This window comes from Microtus ochrogaster, chromosome 1 (assembly GCF_000317375.1).
Source record: "Microtus ochrogaster isolate Prairie Vole_2 chromosome 1, MicOch1.0, whole genome shotgun sequence".
Taxonomy (NCBI): Eukaryota; Metazoa; Chordata; class Mammalia; order Rodentia; family Cricetidae; genus Microtus; species Microtus ochrogaster.
The window spans coordinates 21,477,408-21,484,888 of NC_022009.1; the positions used below are offsets into that span (position 1 = coordinate 21,477,408).

At 38.5% G+C, this 7,481-nt stretch overlaps 1 protein-coding gene across 2 annotated transcripts in view; it reads left to right on the forward strand.

Annotated features, from left to right (window-relative positions):
• Positions 1-7,481, forward strand: part of Psen1 (presenilin 1) — a 52,528-nt gene that overhangs the window by 10,404 nt on the left and 34,643 nt on the right. The gene's annotated exons all lie outside the window — the stretch shown is intronic.

Genomic DNA, 7,481 nt, shown 5'->3' on the forward strand with positions numbered 1-7,481 from the left:
ATGTGCACATACACTAATAGGCTCAAGATTTTCTTTGTGTTCTTTGTAACCCTGTTAGCTAATCACTGCTGACCGAGTGCAGACTTCGCAATAGGCCTGAAGATTTAGGATTCATGACTTTCTCATCAGTAAAGTTAGATGATTTGCTGACTAGTCTAAGTTACTGTATAACTTACGCTGTTTTGATAGCACAAGGAGTCTGGGTAGCAAACACTAGAGAGTAGGACCTCAATTTTAAAACTCTTACTGCAGCCCTGAACAAATAGGTTACTCTTCCCACCGGATACTGAATTTTGGAAAAGACAAATCTTTACAGTCTGCTAGCTGACGTTCTTGTCTAAGTTTAAGAACCATTATCTGTTGTTAGGTAACATAATTGGACATAACATGTAAAAAACATTCCTTGTTCCAGATGTCTTAGTATAACCTCTTTTATTTAATTGTTTTTATTTTATGTGCATTTGTATTTTACCATGGATGTCGGCTCCCCTAGAACTGGAGTTACACAGTTGTGAACTGCCGTGTGGGTGTTGAAAGAGCAGTCAGTGCTCTTAGCCACTGAGCCTTCTCTCCAGCCCAAGGGTAACCTCTGTGACAGAGGCGATGATGGGCTGTAGGAGTCCCAAAATATGTTTTCATCTTGTGGACTGCTATGTATAATCTTATTTATAGTGAAGGGACTTTATGTTGGATAAGAGTCACTATTTTTTAAAGTCTAAATATTTATAAAAATTTTATTGTATAATGTTCTAAGCATCTAGAGTAGTGGTTTTCAACCTTCCTAATGCTGTAACCATTTAATTAGTGGAAATCCCCAACCATAAAATTATTGTTGTTGCTGCTTCATAACTGTAATTTTGCTACTGTTATGAATCATAATGTAAATATTTAATATATAAGATATCTGATGTACAACCCCCAAGGAGTTGTAACCCACAGGTTAAGAAGCACTAATCTAAAGCATAGCAAATAAGTAACCAACTGATCAAAAGCATAGCAAATAAGTAACCAACTTTATTAAAGTTAGAGGCTGTATTATTTGGCATGTACTTCTTATTTGTAAAGGTGGTTAAGATTTTTCTGTTCTATGTCTGTTGACCGAGGTTTCTGTCCCGCCTGGTCCTGTAGCTGTTCAGTTCCAAAGAAACACACAGAGGTCTGCATTAATCATAAACTGGTTGGCCTATTAGCTCAGGCTTCTTGTTAACTAATTCTTACTTCTTAAATTAGCCCATAATTCTTGTCTGTGTTAGCCGTGTGGTTTGGTACCTTTATCAGTGAGGCATTCTCATCTTGCTTCCTCTGCAACTGGGTCACGACTGCAGACTGACTCTTTCCTCTTCCAAGAATTCTCCTGTTCTCGTTGCCCCACTTCTGCTTCCTGCCTGGCTACTGGCCAGTCAGCGTTTTATTAAAATACAAGTGACAAATTTTTACAAAGTACAAGACCAATGTCCCACAGCATATGTCTCTTGAAAACAACAAAAATGCATTTCTATCATGTGGTAGTTCAAACCCAGATATTTGTACATGCTATGCAAGTACTCTACATACACCCCATTCCCTGTTTCTATTTATTGATCCTAAATTCAATGAAACCATAACCAAATAAAATAGATCTCTACATTTAATTTGGAAAGAGACAATAGTTTTGTGGGAAAACAAACAATATAAAAAAAATTGAAGTACCTCTTCCCCATCCCACCCTCTTTTCTTAGGAGTTACTCTTCTAAATTTGGCTTTTTTAACATGTTTACTATAAATATGTAACAAAAAGACTTTTGCAATTGTACGTGAATCAGCCCGATCTTCTTTGTTCTCTTTTGTGGATATATAAAAACTTGGTTTACAAATGTTTGGTAGTTCCCAGTTTCTCAGCATACTGAGCAGATCTGTTGCCTGTGGTGGAGGCGTGAGAGGTCTCAGAGATAGAGACCAGATTGAGATCTCTGTCCAGTGTTGCTCAGCTATGAGACAGTGAGTGGAGAACTGAAAGTAAGTTCTGTTCTAGCGTATACTTGGAGTATACGGCTTTTCAGGAGAGTTCTGGGTGGTTTGTTTCACAGGTGAGCCTTAATGGAAGGGCTAAATGGGGGGTTGTCCAGATAGGAATCCAAGTAGGTTGAGGTTTCTTCCTCTGTAGGGTTTCTTACCCTTTTTTTGTCCTTACAAAGTTTTTGATGGGGGGCTGGAGAGATGGCTCAGTGGTTAAGAGCATTGCCTGCTCTTCCAAAGGTCCTGAGTTCAATTCCTGGCAACCACATGGTGGCTCACAACCATCTGTAATGAGGTCTGGTGCCCTCTTCTGGCCTGCAGACATACACACAGACAGAATATTGTATACGTAATAAATAAATATTTTTAAAAAAAGTTTTTGATGTGTCATGGAAATAGATGCATGATGGGAACAGCCAATTTTGCAAGGCTAAATGAATGGAAATTCATTTTAAAAAAGCAAAGTCTAGGTTGGCTATGCTGGTCCTAACCAATTTGAACAGTGATATGGTAAGATAAAACACAACTCTGTGGTTGCATTAGTCTCTAAACCACCAGCAGTTTGTCTGTCCTTTTTTCCTATGCCTGTATAGCCTATCTCAGATCTGCCATTTTTAGTAGAATAACTAGCGTGACCTGTCTGTATAGTGGAACAACTAGCATGACCTGTCACAGGAGTCCAGCGAGATTTCATGGTCTCCCCATTACACACACATATACACACACCCTACTTTACTGCCTTCTGTCAGCTTACCCATACTGCCCCAGTGTGGACATGACTTTCATGTTTGTTGATGCCATTGATTGGCTCTGTGTGTATGGACTGGAGACTAAAAGATGGTGTAATTAAATAATGGTTCATCTATTTCTGAAAAATGCAAGGTTTAAAAAGCAATAAATAACCATAGCACTTTGTGTTCTAAATTACCATTTAAATTAGGTATTCAAGAAGCTCTAACTAATAAGAGCCCTGGGTATTTGGCTGTAGTTGGAGAAACAGTAGTAATTACCTTGTTGTTCTCTGCAGTACAGTCCTGTGATGCAGTCAAGGCTGGCTTCAGCCTTCCCAGTTTTCCTAAATGCAGGGATAATAGATATTCATCACCACACCCGACTCTTCTTTTGTACTCTTTTTTGAAATATTTTAATATTAGTATTTTTTGTATGTAATAAATGTACCATTCTTGTCAATGATGGCAGTAGTGGAAGAGGCTGGGAGAATGTGTGAAAACTCTACCCAATATCCTCCATTCTTGTTTCTGTTTTGTTCAGAGACAGGGTTTCTCTATGTAGTCCTCGCTGTCCTGGAACTCCCTTTGTAGACCTGGTTGGTCTCCAACTCATAGAAATCCATCTGTCTCTGCCTCCCGAGTGCTGAGATTAAAGACATGTGCCACCATTGTCTGGCTCTGCCCAATATTCTTATGAACTAAAACTGCTAAATGTATATTGAAAGGAAGACATGGACTATCACCACACATGAAGGAAGCCTTTGAAGTTTTTATTGTTTAGAAATACAGAAGTATTTGTGATAGAAATTAGATTTGTTTCCATAGTTACAAGAATCAAAGTAGGTAACGTGTGGGAGAAAAGATGAATCAAGATTATCTGTTTTTCACTTAGGGCTTTATTATTGTATATTTCTGACACTGTTTAACTTTTTCCAGTAGTGATACACACCTTTAATCCCAGCACCTGGGAGGCAGAGGTAGGCAGATCTCTGAGTTTGAGGCCAGTCTGGTCACAAAGTGAGTTCGAGTTCCAGGATGGCCAGAACTGTAACTCAGAGAAACCCTATCTCGTACCTCCACCCCCAGCCGCTGCTTCCCCCCCCCCAAAAAAAAATGTCCTTAAAGAAAAGTTTATTGCTTGCTCTTTTTTTGTTTGTTTTAAAGACAGGATCTCTAGTAACCACGGCTGTCCTGGAACCTGTCATGTAGCCAGGCTAGCCTTTAATTTACCATCTACTTTCCTTAGCCTCCCATGTGTTCAGATATAGGCATATGGCACCATGCCTAGTGAAAACCTTTCTTTTCTTTTCTTTTATTTAATTTCTCTTAAAATAGCGCTGTGTCTATGTCTAATCAGTTTAGTAGGTACAAGATGTTTAATTTTGGAAACCCCTAAGTATTTTTAGTATTATCTCTTCATTTTAACAGCTTTGAAAGCTGCTTTTTTTGTTTGTTTGTTTTTGTTTTCCTGAGATAGGGTCTCTTTATGTAGCCTTAGCTATACTGGTACTCAAAGCATATTTTAAAATTCCTTTAAAAAGATGCTTATATTTTATTATATTTATTTTAAAAGAGAATCAGTCTCTTTTAACTTAGACTGGTTTCACAGTTCTGCCTTAGTTTCCCAAGTGTTGTGATTATAGGTAAGTGTTATTATGACCATTTTGATGGTGCCAGGCTGTTATCACCCAGACTAGCTTCAACCTGGAAGTATAAGCATCCACCACTGTACCCGACTGGCAGTCTTTAAGAATGGCTTTCTCGGGCTGGTGAGATGGCTCAGTGGTTAAGAGCATTGCCTGCTTTTCCAAAGGTCCTGAGTTCAATTCCTGGCAACCACATGGTGGCTCACAACCATCTGCAATGACGTCTGGTGCCCTCTTCTGGCTTGCAGACATACAGACAGACAGAATGTTGTATACATAATAAATAAATAAATATTAAAAAAAAAAGAATGGCTTTCTCATGATATAATTGGCATATGATAAACTATACATAGTATTCCATGTGCTGACTTTAACATGTATAAATACTCTTAAAATTCCACCATGTTCAAGATAATGAACAGATCTCATCAATCCCAAGTTGCCCCAAGCTCTTTTTGTGTTTCTCAAGCCCTTCTGCGCCCCAGCAACCACCAATCAGATTTTTGTCACTGTACTCTAGTTTTGCTCTTCTAGAAGTTTATATAAATAGAATCATGCTGGCATGGAGAGATGTCTCAGCCTTTAAAGACTAGGCTCATAATCAGAAATAAATAGAATCATGCAGACCTTTTTGTCTGGCTTCTTCCATTAGCATAATTCAAAATTAATGGGTATTATGTCAGTAGTCTCCTTTCTATTCCTGAGTTGGATCTAATTGTATGCTTGTGCATAGTTCTTTGATCATTTGCTCATTTCAGTATTTGGGGGGTTTTCAGCCTGATGACATACTGCAAATAAGGTACTGAGATATTCAGTTAAAAAACTTTTAATGGACATGTATTTATTAAATGTCTAAGGGCAGAGCATAACCCAGTATTTCAGGGTATATTTAGCTTCTTGAGAAGCTACAGTTTTCCAAATTGGTTACCATCAGTGTATGAGAGTTTCATCCAGTTCATCCCATTCTTGTCAGCACTCACGGTCAGTCCCAAGCTTTGCAGCACTTTTAAAGGCATATTGTAGTATATCCTTGTCTGACGAGCAGTGGTGTTGGGTGTTTTCATGTTGTCACACTGGTGGCACTTTCTCTGGTAAAGTCTCACAGTTTGTTCCCTATTTTTTTTTTTGGTTTTTCGAGACAGGGTTTCTCTGTGGTTTTTGGAGCCTGTCCTGGAACTAGCTCTTGTAGACCAGGCTGGTCTCGAACTCCCAGAGATCCGCCTGCCTCTGCCTCCCGAGTGCTGGGATTAAAGGCGTGCGCCACCACCGCCCGGCTTTTGTTCCCTATTTTTAAATTGTTTGTTGGTTTTTGATTTTTGTTGTTTTTTTTTTTGGTTTTTTTAAATATTCATTTATTTATTATGTATACAATATTCTGTCTGTGTGTATGCCAGAAGAGGGCACCAGATCTCACCACAGATGGCTGTGAGCCACCATGTGGTTGCTGGGAATCGAACTCAGGACCCTTGGAAGAGCAGGCAATGCCCTTAACCGCTGAGCCATCTCTCCAGCCCTGGTTTTTGATTTTTGAGTAAGTTGCTTTCTTGCTGCTAAGTTGTGAAAGTTCTTTAAATTCTGGATAATGTAAGTTATAATATATACATCTTGAAAGTATTTTTCCTAATCTTTGGCTTTTCTTTTTATTACTGGTGTTTTTTGAGCAGCAGTTTTGAATATTGATGAAGCACTTTTTGTCTTTTTTTTTTTTGGTGTAGATATGGTTTGTGTGTGTATGTGTGTGTTATTATCTAAGAATTCTTTCCCAAGTTTTTGAAAGTTTTTGTCCACATTATTTTCTTTATAGTTTTATGTTTCACATTTATCTGTTATTGGGCATTATGGCACACACTTGTAGTCCCAGCTACTTATTTGGGAAGCAGAGGCAGGAGCATCACTTGAGGCAAGCCTAGACAACCCAGGCTCAAAGACAAATCTCATTTTGATCTGTGATGTAGTTTAAGTTGGTTTTGTATATGGTGGCACAGTATGGGTCAGAGTTCATTTTTCTGCATGTGAGCATGTCAGCACTGTTATGAAGAATACTGTTGTTTACAGTAAAGTGTCTTTGTATCCTGGCACACGTCTGTTCTGTCCCATGGGTCACTTTGTCTTTGTACCAGTGGCACATTGCCACAATTACTGTAAGTGTATATTAAGTTCTGATATCACTACCTAATTGGTTGTTATTTTGATTTTGGGTTGTTTTTTAAAATATCAGTTGAGTATGGCATTGCACACCATTAATCCCAGCATGAAGGAGACAGAGGCAAGCAGACCTCTGAGTTTGAGGCCAGCCGCTCTACTTAAGCCATTGTGTATTTTAAGTCCTTAGTGTTTTTTTTTTCTATCAGTTTTACAAAGTTTTCTTTTAAAAGACAAACTGGCAATTTGAATTGCATTGAATCCATTCATATGTTTTGTAGAGGATTTGTGGAATTGATATCTTTATAATACCAGTCTTCCATTGCATGAGTAGTATATTTCTATATTTATTTAGGTCTTTTAATTAAAATTTTCAGTTGTGGTAGCACAAAGTTTAAAGTTTGCCCTCTTAACCAGTCTTTAGCTCATGGTTTAATATAAACCACATTCACATTATGCTCTAGAATGTTCTCATCTTGCAAAGCCAACATCTCCATTGAACTGTCTTCTCCACCCCCACAGTGATAGTTACAATTTCTGTTTCTCCATGTGATGACTTTAATGGTTGTCTTCTTGTGGCTTGCTTACTTCACTTACATAGTGTTCTCAAGACTCATTATTATAGAATGTGACAGGACTTTCTTGTTTGTTGCGTGTTTTTTCCTTCCTGTTCCTTCTTCTCTGTCCTTTCCACCATAGCCAGGACTACAGGTGTACCCCACCTTGTCTGGTTAGGACTTCTTTAAGGCCAAGTAATACTCTGTTACATGCTGGCATGTTTAAAACTTTGGGGGAGGAGTGTCCTGTGAGACTTGTGTCTCCTGGTTGTAGAGGATAATGTGCTTCTTTGAATATGGGTGTATATGTCTTTTTTTTTTTTTTTTTTTTTTGATTTTTCGAGACAGGGTTTCTCTGTGGCTTTGGAGCCTGTCCTGGAACTAGCTCTTGTAGACCAGGCTGGTCTCGA